Source organism: Ceratotherium simum, chromosome 29, assembly GCF_057802395.1.
Source record: "Ceratotherium simum simum isolate JZ-2026a chromosome 29, ASM5780239v1, whole genome shotgun sequence".
NCBI lineage: Eukaryota > Metazoa > Chordata > Mammalia > Perissodactyla > Rhinocerotidae > Ceratotherium > Ceratotherium simum.
The window spans coordinates 30051762-30066552 of record NC_141928.1 but is presented as its reverse complement, the minus strand read 5'-3'; the positions used below and the strand labels follow the sequence as shown (position 1 = coordinate 30066552).

Sequence of the window (14791 nt, the reverse complement as noted above, 5' to 3'; positions counted from 1 at the left end):
AGAGAAGGGAACTCTCATACACTGCTGGTGGGAGTGCAAACTGGTGCAGCCACTATGGAAAACAGTATGGAGACTCCTCAAAAAATCAAGGATAGAACTCCCATATGATCCAACTATTCCACTGCTGGGTATTTATCCAAAGAACTTGAAAACACCAATGCGTAAAGATACATGCACTCCTGTGTTCATTGCAGCGGTATTCACAATAGCCAAGACTTGGAAGCAACCTAAGTGCCCATCAAGGGACGAATGGATAAAGAAGATGTGGTATATATACACAATGGAATACTACTCAGCCATAAGAAATGATGAAATCCAGCCATTTGTGACAACGTGGATGGACATTGAGGGTATTATGCAAAGTGAAATAAGTCAGAGGGAGAAGGTCAAATACCGTATGATTTCCTTCATTAAGTAGTAGGTAATAACAACAAGAAACAAACACATAGAGACAGAGATTGGATTGGTGGTTACCAGAGGGGAAGGGGGGAGGGAGGAGGGCGAAAGAGATAATTCGGCACATGTGTGTGGTGATAGGTTGTAATTAGTATTTGGGTGGTGAACATGATGTAATCTATGCAGAAATAGAAGTATAATGATGTACACCTGAATTTTATACAATGTTATAAACCAATGTTACTGCAATAAACAAAAAATTTTAAAAAAAAGATAATATCCAATAGTGGCAAAGATCTAGAAAAAAATGGAATTATCCAATATACATATGCCATGGAAAGTGATTTATTAGATAGTATCATGAATCTGAAACATCTTCATTCCCTTGTTCCCAGACTTTTGGAATCCATTTTAGGGAAGTAAACTTATATGGAGAAGAAAGTCCAGTCAGAATACTGTTTAGCAGAGTGTTGGTTGATTGCTTCTTAAAAGTTACGCCATAACTGCAAGAGTAATGAAAATAATTTCCTCTATACTCTCCATTATCTTTTTTCCCCCTTTGAAAACATTAAAGTGGCTTGGTGGTTTCTCTTATAAGTGTTTACAAGTGAAATGTTTTTCTGCAGCAACTGTCTCGGAGCTCTTAGGGTACCAAATGCATATCATAATTATTTTCTGCAAGTAATTCCCAAATAGGAATCAACTTTAGGAGATTCCTAGAAAAGGAAAGAGAGGGCATTTGACTTGATTCACATCATCCATGCAAAACCTGCAGTACAGACCCTAGACCACTGATGCTCCTTCAAAGCCTCTATCAGAATTTTATTTCCAGATTGAGTAGGTTGATATACACCCCTACAGTCAATCAAATTCCAATTTAATACCAAATAGAAATATATCCTGGCCTACACAACCCTTCCTACCCTCTTTGGAATGTATGCCTATGAATTAGGGCGCACCTTAAAATGGATAAGAGTCCTCCTTTCCATAGCCAATGGATATATTAACATTCCCTTATGCTGATTAAATTGTCTCACCATCGTAAACTGGAGTTTTCATAGAAAGCAGCATAACCTGTTGACAAATGACTATCACAGCGAGAAATGGCAAATCCTATACAGAAACACAGCTATAGTTTGAAAACACTAAGTAGAAACTCATCCATTGGATCAATTATTTTTTCCTCTGGGAATATTTTTAAAGCTAGCTAGAATACCTTGAGGATGAAGAGGTGTTTTCTAAATTATATTCTTTGATTTATTTACTATGAAAAAGAAGATCATCTACTAATATTGACTCTTCAGATTTTTTCAAAATAAAATCAGTTCCTTCATTCTCTTTGGTGCATGACTCAGACGCCTGAGTTGACCTCAAATTTCCTGTATGGAAAATATTGAGCCTACTTGGAAATTCAACAATAGAAGAGGAATAACTTTCATACGGACAGAAACAAAACACAGGCTCTTCTGTATGCAATTTGGTTGCTCATGTATCTAAAAATCTAAAGAACACAAAATTGATTGCAATACGTTTAGACAGAAGTCTCACCTCCAAGTCTCACCAGAATGTTTAGTTTTGCTTGTCTACTATTCAATTACAATCCACATGCCACTGAAGCACCAATGGCACTCTCCAGTGGTATTGCAGAGAGACAGTCTAAAAGGCCTTGCTACTCATGTGTGTTCTGTATACAAACAACATCAGCAGCATCTGGATTCATGGTAATAAATGCAGATCTTATAACCCACTTCAGACCCACTGATTCAGAACATTTTACACAGATTCCCCATGTGATTCATCTGTATACTAAAATTTGGAAGCACTCCACAAGATGGGTGGTTCTCTTCCTCAGTCGCACATTGGATTCACCTGGAGTGCATTATTTAAAAAAGATGCTTGATTCCCACTCTCTAGACATCATGCATAATTCTGGGAGAGCAGTTGGGTGTAGTTTAAAACAAAAAAGGGATTTAAAGTCAGAAAATGCACATTTGAATAGTAGCTCACTCACTAAATGTGTTTATATTTATGTTTTACACCTATGAAATTCATTTTTCTCAGAAAACTAGAGATTATAAAATGAGTAATATGTGTGAACATATCTCTAAATTATAAAACCCTAAACCAATGGTATTGTTAATGATTGACATGGCGTTAAATCAAATGGATTTTTAAAAACAGATTAAGCACGTTTTCTCCAACATAATGATATTCAATGTGTGGTCGGTGGGTCAACCGAATTGGAAATAACAGATGCTTGTTAAAAATGCAAATAGTTCTTCCCTGCCTTGGAACTTGTGCATCACAATCTCAGGAAATGGAATACAGAAGCCTGTCTTTCCAATGTAATTATTACTTGCCTTCAGTCCCCTGCCTCAGGAGTTACAAGAATTCAAAAAGCTAAACTCACAGCTGTGACCACCACTCCAGCTAGTGCTGACATACTTGTTGTCCCTCCTACTCCAGTGATCTCTTTCTTCATGTCATAATACTGTACAGATCCCTTAAAGTCACACACAGTTTACTCTTCTGAATTACTCCAGGTAATGGCAATTACTCCAAAGTAAATGGAAAGGACAAATTAGACAGAGATTGAGTGCACTCTTCGCGGACTTTTTGAGTACCCAAGAGCTGAAAAACTCCTTTTTGTGATGTTCTTGGTGATGTACCTGGTGATCCTCCTGGGGAACAGCACCTTGATCATCCTGACTCTCCTGGATTCCCGCCTCCACACGCCCATGTACTTCTTCCTTGGTAATCTTTCCTCCCTAGACATTTGTTACACATCCTCCTTTATTCCCTCAACAATGATACACTTCCTATCCAAGAAAAAAACCATCTCCTTCACTAGATGTGTTGCTCAGATGTCTGTCTTCTACACAATGGGGTCCACAGAGTGTGTGCTCCTAGCAGTGATGGCATATGACCGTTACGTGGCCATCTGCAACCTTTTGAGATACCCCATCATCATGAGCAAGGCACTTTGTACTCTGATGGTGGCTCTCTCTTGGGGATTGGGCTTTCTCAACTCATTGACAGAAACTCTCCTCGCAATATGGTTGCCCTTCTGTGGAAAAAAAATGTCATTAATCATTTTGCTTGTGAAATATTGGCCTTAGTCAAGCTGGCTTGCACAGATATTTCCTCGAATAAGATTACTATAATGTTGGGCAATGTAATATTTTTGTTTTCTCCATTACTGTTGATTTGTATCTCCTACATTTTCATCCTTTCTACTGTATTAAGAATCAATAAAGCAAAGGGAAGAAAAAAGGCCTTTTCCACCTGCTCAGCCCACATAACAGTGGTGACTGTGTTTTATGGGACAATCCTCTTCACGTATTTGAAGCCAAAGTCCAAAGACTCTGCTTTTGACAAACTGATTACCCTGCTCTATGGAGTAGTCACACCCATGCTCAATCCTATCATCTATAGCCTGAGGAATGCGGAGGTGCATGGAGCTACGAGAAAGTTGATGAGTAGACACTGGTTCTGGACGAAAGGATGAGAAACTTCATCTTGGAGATCATGCACAAAATAAGCTCACATATTGGAGGCAAAGGTTGTTAATATGAAGAGAAGAAAAGAAATAAAAGTAATATGTAGAATCACAGAATTTAAGAGTTAGAAAGAAATTTCAAGATAATAATTGAACTTTATCTTTTTATGAAAATGACTGCTATAAAAATGTAGGGACAGCTGGTCTAAGAAGTGAGAGTAAACATTAGAAATAAGAAAAAAATTGAAATTAACCTTTTCCAACAAAATCCAGTACATAGGTCTAGTTAACTAGCATTTTTCAGTCCCCTTGTTGAGAGAACTATTTGAGTTCACGTTTTTCTGTTTGTTTGTTTATTATTGATTTTTTTTTTTTTAACCAGAGACTTGATCTGGCCCTAACCTAACTTTTCAGGTACATATTTCTCCTCTTCTTCCCCCTCCATGCTCCCCCACCCACCCCATTTGCACATGCTGCGCTCCACTCACTATGTAATTATCCAATTATATCATGGTCTTTCACACTTAAGGACAATAGCATATGTCACTTCCACCCCATCATCACATTTCTCCTTCTATGGTGACATCCTAGCAACCTCATTGAAGACAATTCATGTGTTATTTCTTCCGAAAATCCTTCGAAAATTTACCCAGTTAGTTATTCCCTCCCCTAAGCTGCCTTGAACTTTATCTCCATTGTAGCAATTTTCCTTTTATACTACAATCATTTGTTAGCTTCTGAAATCTCCCAATGGCAGAACTAACTGTTCTCTGTATGAAGTCCAATGTCACATTAATTAAAATAATAGGCAGTATTAAACTGTTGAATTAATTAATAAATGAAAACTTTAAAAAGATAGTAAAATATAGTTTAAGAATCTTACATAATACAGGAAGATAAGAGAACTTGAATTTATGTATTATTTCATACACCCAATGACAAATCCAGAGGCTTTTGTAAACCATCAGCTAATTTTAAATGTATGGAAAATAAGGGCAGAAAAAACATTCAATAAAATATACTGAAGAGGTCATTTGAGCTGGATAAGATAAAAATCATATCAGTGTATATTGTTCTCTAATAAGCAATTGCTGAGAAAAATATATCAATTGCATAAATTCTTCTTAAAGAACACTGACAATTTCACTCTTTCAGAAGCAATAGTCTCATTTCAAATATTTTCCTTTAAAAAAATCCTCTTGAAATTGCTAGTGAGTAACAATATATGGTTGCCCTTTTTGTATCATCTCATATCACATATATTTGTGTGATATATAGTTGAGCTGGCCCGATACACTGTCACAGCCTGAGCTGGGTAAGGAGAGCACCTATGCTCAAGGGCTACCCAGCAAAGGTTTTAGTAACCCAATAGCGTTCAGGAGTGCATCTTTGCTTGTTCTGGCCAGCATGATGTTTTGGAGCATGAACGAAGTGAGTGAAATGTAAACATGGAAGAGAATGGCTCAGCTCAGGTTGTCAGAGCCCAAGCAGGATGAAAGGGACATACACACAAGAGAGGGGTGTGGATGCCAGCACCTGGTTGAAGATCACATGCAAAGGAAGGCATCTGGCAGAACATATTAGAACACAAGCAGGGTAAGGAAAATGTCAGGCTGCCAGGGAAAGGAATGGGGCAGGTAGCTGGGCGTGAGTTGTCAGAGCCTGACTAGATTAGGAAGACATCCACAGGAGAATGATTCAGATCATGGATGTCTAAGCCTGAGAGGGGTGTAGAGTGAGTCCCTGAAGAAAGACCTGAATGGAGTGAGAAGGGCACATCTGAGGAGGGTAAGATTGTCAAGTGTGTCAGCACCAGATCAGGCTGAAGCAGGCATCCTTGTAGTGGGACGACCTTGACTGAAGTAACTTTGAAAGGATGTTAGTGGAGTGGAGTGATAGAGAGTAACGTGAAGCAAAAGAAATGGGAGATCAGTTACATATAGGAGATAAAACAAACAACAAGTAAACATCTTAGATATAATGAGAGCCAGGTTTCTCACTGTCAGAGGAGTTACAAATATGGAAAGGGGGGAAACTAGAATAAAACCTGTGGTGTTGGATTAGAATTAGACAGTGAGCTCATGGTTTTCAGTATATATAGATAATAGAGTGATGTACATAGCATATAGAAAGATAAATATAGATCATGGCTATATATAGGTATACATATAGAAATTAATATGGATGTAAATGTTTGTAAATGTGTGTGTGTATACAGATAACATACATACATACATATACAATCATACATTTAGTGCCCAGATATGCCCAGTGAGAGGGCCTGGGAGCAGTGATGTGCTAATACTAATTGTACATCTGGTACATGATCTTGTACCTGATCTACTACCTGATCTTGATTTCTAAATGCAGTTTTCCACTAAAAAGGAACCAGGGCTGATTCTAGAAATGGTGAAGGGAAGAATCTTGATTTTGAAAGGCAGGTACGTTGTTTATAGAATTCTAGATTGACAGTTTTTTCTTTCAGTACATATGGATGCTTCTCCATTGTCTCTGGCGTGCACTGTCCAAGGGGAACTCCCGTCATTCCAGAGAAGAACAAAGATCTCTATCAAGAATACAACATATCAGGGCTGGCCCGGTGGTGCAAGCAGTTAAGTGCACGCACTCCGCTGCAGCAGCCTGGGGTTCGCTGGTTCGGATCCCAGGCACAGACTGACGCACCGTTTGTCAAGCCATGCTGTGATGGTGTCCCATATAGAGTGGAGGAAGATGGGCATTGATGTTACCCCAGGGCCAGTCATTCTCAGCAAAAAAGAGGAGGATTGGCAGATGTTCACTCAGGGCGGATCCTTCTCACAAAAAAAAAAAAAAAAAAGAATACAACATATCTTTTTTTTCTGATTTTAGTTATGATTATGATGTGCCTTGATGAAGTGTTCTTCCTGTTTGTGATTCTTTTGGTTATTGAGCTTCTTGTGTCTGCATGTTTATTGTTCTCAGCAAACTTAGAAAATTTCCATCCATTACATCCTTCTTTAAATATCATTCTGCCACCACTTTCTCCTTTTGGTCTCCAATTACTTGTATATTAGACCACTTAAAGTTGTCTCACAGCAATTAATGGTCTGTTTGCTTTTTTTCAGTCTTTTTTTCTCTGTATTTCACTTTGAAGAGTTACTATTTCTCTGATTCCAAGTTCACCAAGATTTTCTTCTGTAGTGTCCAATTGTTTTATTCCATCCAAGGTATATTGGGTATATTCATTTAGGTGTATTCTTCATTTCTAAATCTTAGATTTTGTCTTTTTAAAATATCTTCTCTATCTCTAAATGTAATCTTCTATATCTCAAATGACATGCTTGCATTTTTCTCTACCTTCTTACCATATGGAATATAGTTAGAACAATTTTTTAGTGCCTGTCTAGTAATTCTATCAGCATCATTTCTGTCTGTTTTTTCTTAATCTACTTTCTTTTTTTTCAGCTTTATTGAGACAAGATTAACAAATAAAAATTGTAACTATTTAGGTTTTATAACCTGACTTTTTTTTAATTTTTTGTTTATTGCATTAACATTGGCTTATGACATTGTAAAAATTTCAGGTGTACATCATTGTACTTCTATTTCTGCCTAGATTACATCATGTTCACCACCCAAATACTAATTACAACCCATCACCACACATATGTGCCGAATTATCCCTTTCACCTAACATGACTTTTTTAAGTTGTACAATGTGTTAATTTTATTCCCAGCCTTGTGTGAGCTCTGAAAATCATTTCTGCTAATCCTCTTGGCAGATTCTTTCCCAGGCCCCAGTTAGTTTCCTCACACACCTGCAGTGATCAGGACTCTGTTGAAGACTCAAGGGCCATCCCCTTAGATCTCCAGAGCTCTTTTCTCTGTAGCTTCCTCCTCTCTGGTATTTTGTTCTTGAAAACTAGCTGTCTTGTCATCCATGGCCTCTCAACTCTATCCTCTAAACTCAGGGAGACTCCACATGGGTTCGCTCTCCCTATCTTATTACCTGGAAACTCATTCAAGGAAGTAATATGGGAAAATTATAGGGCTCATTTCATTCATTTCTCATCTCTCAGGGATCATTGTCCTATGATGCTTGATGTCCAATATCTTAAAATTAGTTTTTCTTGTATTTGTTCTGATTTATTTTTATTGTTTCAGGTAGAAAGGCAAATCTGACCCCTGTTATTCCATATTGGTCAGAGGCAGAAATCAAAATCCTCTCCACCTATCTGTTTTCCCCAAAAGGAATTTTTTTAGTATATTCTAATGTGGGTGGCTATGGAATAAAGCTGGACGAGATAGAGAGAGAAAAAGACACAGAGCAAGAGAGAGAGACCTTGCGGTACCTCATGCTCATATCCCTAAGTACTGCCTCGGTGATAGGCCTACCCTTGTAATACACTAATAGATGTTTCTCAGTATATTTGAAATAAGAGTTAAATTCAAAGTAACTGAAGCTAGGGTCTAACCAGGAAAAAAAGATCAAAAAGTGATTGCATCCAAGTAATAAGCCCATCACCCTAGCTGATTGACAGGTTGTCTTTTGGAATTAGCAAACAAGAACTTTAAATAATTATCATAAATATGTTTAAATAATTATTATAAATATATTAAACTATTCCTATTTCATAGAAGAGGAAATTAGACTAGGATGTTTAAGAAATTGCCTAAGATAACTCAACTTGTACAAAGAAAGGAAATTAGAGGGGCCATCCTGGTGGCGTAGTGGTTAAGTTCACACACTCTGCTTCTGCTGCCCGGGGTTCACCAATTCAGACCCCTGGTGTAGACCTACATACCACTCATCAAGCCATGTTGTGGCAGTGTCCCATATACAAAATAGAGGAAGATTGGCACAGATGTTAGCTCAGGGACAATCTTCCTCAAGCAAAAAGAGGAAGATTGGCTACAGATGTTAACTCATGAACCAATCTTCCTCATCAAAAAAAAAAAAGAAGAAGAAGAAGAGAAAAACCAAATTAGAACTCTTTACTCCAGATCCCGAGTGTACTCATCTTTCCTCTATACCACAGCTCAGACCAATTATAGGGGAACATAGCCAACCGTTCTATAAACATTTGTCCTAAACTTCTCCCTAGACAACATCATCCACACCTAGGGCTCAATTTCCATGTCTGTGCAAAGGACTTCCCAATGTATAGCTTTAGTCTTTATTTCTCTCCTGGACTTCACTAGTCTGTCTTCAACTGGAAGTGTGACCATCAACGCATAGTCACCAGTCAACTAACTTACATCCTTATCTTTGCGAAGTCATCATCCTTAAGCTTCTCCTCTCTTCTAATCAATGGCTGCATCAGAGTTCTTTACTTATGCCAACGGAATCATCTTTGATGACTGTCTGTCCATATTTGAGAGATCCTCAAATCCCATCCTACAACCCTGTAATTCCCATATTCATCTTCTTCATCCCATTGCTTCTATTTAAGTCTTCATTGCCTCTATGGGCACTGTTGCAACGGACCTCTAAGTCGTCTTTCCCATTCTCAACCAATTCTCCACCCTTTCACAAGACCACTCTTTCTAACCTAAGGGCTTAACCTGATAACATCACAGGAGTGAGAGAAAATCTTCACTGACTTTCCATTTTCTGCAGAATAAAGCTCAGTAATACAAGATACTTGAAAATCTGGCCTCCTCAAACCATTTCACATTCATCTTTTAAATGAATGCTAATTAGTAGTCCTGAGAGCATCTCTCCCTTTGCTTTCATTAGATAACAAATATTAGTGGCAATTGGTTGCTGGTTTTGAATTTATTTTCTCATTTTATTGCCACAACAACCTTGACATGTAGACGTTTCTGTACCCATCCTCCAAATGAAGTAACCCAAACACAGAGAGGTCAAGTTCAGTTTTCCAAGGTCACACAGATAAGAAGTGGGAGAGTAGGGATTCAATTCTGAGTTCTTTGGTTGTAAAGCCCACTATTTTTCAAAATATAACATCACTGTCCTGCTGCAGAAAAAACTAAATTGACAAGTATTGACATTGTAAATGAAAAAGAGATTATTTTTTCCACAAATTTTTCTTTTTTCAATGGGAGTATGTAGACCATTAGGTAGAATCATATGCTTTGTGATTTTACTTAGAACCTGGCTGTCATATATTTTATTTTATTGTGCTAATGAGGGTTCAGTAGAAAGTATAATAAACAGAATTTTTAAAAATAATAGCCATTACCGTATGAACATTGCTCTTCGCTTTGTTCACAAACTTTTTATTTATTATGCTATGCTCCTACTGCTTCTTCAATATAGAGGCATTCTATGTTTTGACTTTAAAGGTCATTGTTTATTTCTTGTATGGAATATACCATTAACCTTGACTTCTAATCTCTCCTTTTCATTGTATTTAAAAAGTAATGTTACACTAATCCCATCCTGATACTACACATATTAAAATAACCAATTATGAAATATGAGAACTAGTCATAGGCAATAAAAGAATGAGAGATCCATGGTCATCTACTGTGGGTGCTACTGAAGTCGACACAAATCAGGCAAAGCAAACCACAACACTAATGCCTATGACAAAAGTCCTAAGAGGTCTTCATAAAGTGAGGTCATCACCATAATCTTAAAGGTAGTTAGTGAAGTCAATTGCAAAGAAGTACTCACTTGGAGATAATAAACCCAAGGCCGGATAACAGAATCTTTTAAAAGAAATACAAACTTTACTTAGGAAGGCTCCATATAGAAATAGAGGCTTATGAGTCTTGAATACTTTCTACCTCCTCACCTGTAGATCAGTTTCACCCTGCCATTATGCAAGCAGTGAAGGTCAAATCTTTGAATGAGCATAGAATTAGTGAATATGACTGGTTGGAGTTCGTAATTGCGTTGTCTTATCACTGTGTTACTGTTACTTATATATACTCTTCTTCTTCTTTCTATTACCCTTCTCTTACCCTTCTATTATTCTTCTAGTGGCCATAGATCATTGCCTTCAAGGACTCTCATTGGATAATGATGGTCAATCCATTCACCCTAATCTAACTACTGTCTTGATGAGGTTGTCACCCTCTGGACAGACTAGATAAATCTTTGGTATGATTTTCTCACATGCCCTGAAGTTAATCCCAGTACATCTTCTTCCTCTTTCTTCTACACCAATGGGCAACCCTCACCTGGGTCCAAGCCATCACAACAATTCTATTGACTCTGGTGACAGCCCCATGATAAAGAGCAAATAAGATTTGCATGTCAACCTCCCATTTAGTCATCTGGTCCAGAGGGGATATAGAAACACTATGAAAGCTGCTGAGAGTATATTTTTTAATTCCTTGCATATTTGGTTTATATAATAAGGTATATTCATATATTTCAATATTTTATACAAATTAAGTGTGCTTGGGGTATTACAAAGTCTACAATATACCTGTCATGTCTTTTCTTTCCAAGTGTAATGGGTTCATTTATCCTTGACTTTAAGGAACCAGGTGTCAGGGAAGGGCACAATAAAAAAGAGTACTAGTAGTTTCGCTGAAACACCCTGTAGCTTCCTTGAATTTACAAAATAATGTCAGCATCCTAAGACCAACAACATACTGCTAAACTCTGATTTTTTTTCCTGAATGACATTCCTCCATCCCACTTCTATTCAGGATGTATTTGTGCGGACCTTTTACATTTGTAAATAGACATTCACATCACACACATCCATCTGCATTCACAAACATGTCCACACATGTAAAACACAGTCACACATTTACAGCATATTTAGTTATTTCCATTAAATTTAGCTTTGCCAAAAATGAGGTTGTATTAGTTTGCCAGTGCTACAGATTGGGTGCCTTAAACAACAGAAATTTATTTTCTCACAGCTCCAGAGGCTAGAAATCCAAGATCAAGGTATTGGCAGGTTGGATTTCTTCTGAGGCATCTCCTTGACTTGTAGACAGCCACCTTCTCACTGTTTTCCTTCCTCTGTGTGCGAGCATCCCTAGTGTACCTATGTGTATCCAAATTTGCTCTTCCTATAATGACACAACTCAGGTTGTATGAGGTCCCACACTAACAGCCTCATTTTAACTTGTCCACCTTGTTAAAGGCCATATCTCCAAAAACAGACACACTCTGAGGTACTAGGGGGTTATAGCTTCAACATATGAGTTTTGGATGCATACAATACAGCTTAAAACAGAGGTTAGTCATAAATTAGCTAAAACTACTAGAGTTCTTACATTTGTATATTACATGTATACAATTTTAAATACTCAAAAATACACTAACAATGCTTAAAGTTGTATTGACACTATATAAACAAAAACAAAAATTAAAAATTTCATCATGAGACCTACGTGTTTAAGATTTCATATATGCTTATGTAAGATATATCTGTATTATTTTAGGTTTTCAGTGGTTGGTCACGGAAGAGGCTTAGGAAATCACATATCTCATTTAAAATGAGTGTCTCACTTCAGACCTGAAGACACTCACAAACTGAAAGTTAAGGGATGGAAAAGATACTCCATGCAAATGGCAATGAAAAGAAAGCTGGGGTAGCAATACTTATATCAGGCAAAATAGACTTTCAAACAAAAACTGTACCAAGAGACAAAGAAGGGTACTACATAATGATCAAGGGAATAATCCAACAAGAGGATATAACACTCATAAATATCTATGCTCCCAACCTAGGAGCACATAAATATATCAAGCAATTATTAACAGACATAAAAGGAGAAATAGACAGTAACACAATAATAGTAGAGAACTTTAACACTTGAATTACACCAATGGATAGACCATCCAAACAGAAGATCAATAAGGAAACATTGGCCTTAAATGACACATTAGACCAGATAGACCAGATGGAGATCGAAACAGTAATCAAAAACATCCCAAAAAGTAAAAGTCAAGGAACAGATTGCTTCCCTGGTGAATTTTACCAAAGATTCAAAGAAGACTTAATACCTATCCTTCTCAAACTCTTCCAAAAAACTGAGGAGGAGGGGAAGCTCCCTAACTCATTCAATTAAGCCAATATTACTCTGATACCAAAACCAGACAAGGACAACACAAAAAACGAAAATTACAGGTCAATATCACTGACAAACATCAATGCAAGAATACTTCACAAAATACTAGCAAATTGCATACAACAATGCATTAAAAATATCATGAGTCCGACCCAGTGATGCAGCAGTTAAGTGCACATGCTCTGCTTCGGCAGCCCAGGGTTCGCAGGTTCAGATCTCAGGCATGCACCAACACACCACTTGTAGAGCCATGCTGTGGCAGCATCCCACATAAAGTAGAGGAAGATGGGCAAGGATGTTAGCCCAGGGCTAATCTTTCTCAGCAAAAAGAGGAGGATTGGCTTCAGATGTTAGCTCAGGGCTAGTCTTCCTCACAAAAAAGAAAAATAAATCATACACCATGATCAGGTGGGATTTATTCCAGGGATGCAGGGATGGTTCAATATCTACAAATCAATCAACATGATACACCACATTAATAAAATGAAGAATAAAAATCACATGATCATCTCAATAGCTGCAGAGAAACCATTTGACAAGATACAGCATCCACTTATGATAAAAACTCTGAATAAAATGGGTATAGAAGGAAAGGACATCAACTTAATAAAGGCCATATATGACAAACCCACAGCTAATATCATCCTCAATGGTGAAAAACTGAAATCTATCCCTCTAAGATCAGTAACCAGACAAGGATGCCGACTCTCACCACTCCTATTTAACATAGTATTGGAAGTCCTAGCCAGAGCAATCAGGCAAGAGAAAGAAATAAAGGGATCCAAATTGGAAAAGAAGAAGTGAAACTGTCACTATTTGCAGATGACATGATTTTATATATAGAAATCCCTAAAGAATCTACCAAAAACGTTTTAGAAATAATAAATGAATATAGTAAAGTTGAAGGATAGAAAATCAATATACAAAAATCAGTTGTGTTTCTATACACTAACAATGAAGCAGCAGAAAGAGAAATTAAGAATACAATCCCATTTACAATTACAACAAAAAGAATAAAATACCTAGGAATAAACTTAACCAAAGAGGTGAAAGATCTGTACACTGAAAACTATAAAACATTGCTGAAAGAAACTGAAGAAGACACAAAGAAATGGAAAGATATTCCGTGCTCTTGGATTGGAAGAATTAACATAGTTAAGATGTCCATACTTCCTAAATCAATCCATAGATTCAATGCAATCTCTATCAAAGTTTCAACAACATTTTTCACAGAACTAGAACAAAGAATCCTAAAATTTATATGGAACAACAAAAGCCCAGGAATAGGTAAAGGAATCCTGAGAAAAAAGAACAAAGCTGGAGGCATCACACTCCCTGATTTCAAAATATACTACAAAGCTAACCAAAACTGCATGGTACTGGCACAAAAACAGACACTGAGATCAATGGAATAGAATCGAGAGCCCAGAAACAAACCCACACATCTATGGACAGCTAATTTTTGACAGAGGAGCCAACAACATACAATGGAGAAAGGAAAGCCTCTTCAACAAATGGTGTTGGGAAACTGGAGAGCCACATGCAAAAAAATGAAAGTAGACCATTACTTACACCATATACATTATAACAAAATGGATTAAAGACTTGAATGCAAGACCTGAAACCATGAAACTTCTAGAAGAAAGCAAAGGAAGTAAGCTCTTGGACATCGGTCTTAGCAACATATTTTCAAGGACCATGTCTGACTGGGCAAGAGAAACAATAGAAAAAATAAACAAATGGGACTAAATCAAACTGGAAATCTTCTGCACAGCAAAGGAAACCATCAAGAAAACAAAAAGACAACCTAAGAATTGAGAGAAGATATTTGCAAACCATACATCTGATAAGGGCTTAATCTCCAAAATATATAAAAACCTCATAGATCTCAACCAAAAACAAAACCTAACA

General features: G+C 37.2%; 1 pseudogene; it reads left to right on the top strand.

The window, feature by feature from the left end:
* The first annotated feature begins 2963 nt into the window (after nt 1-2963).
* LOC101402160 (olfactory receptor 13C3-like) lies at nt 2964-3904 on the top strand (annotated as a pseudogene).
* Nucleotides 3905-14791: the final 10887 nt, after the last annotated feature.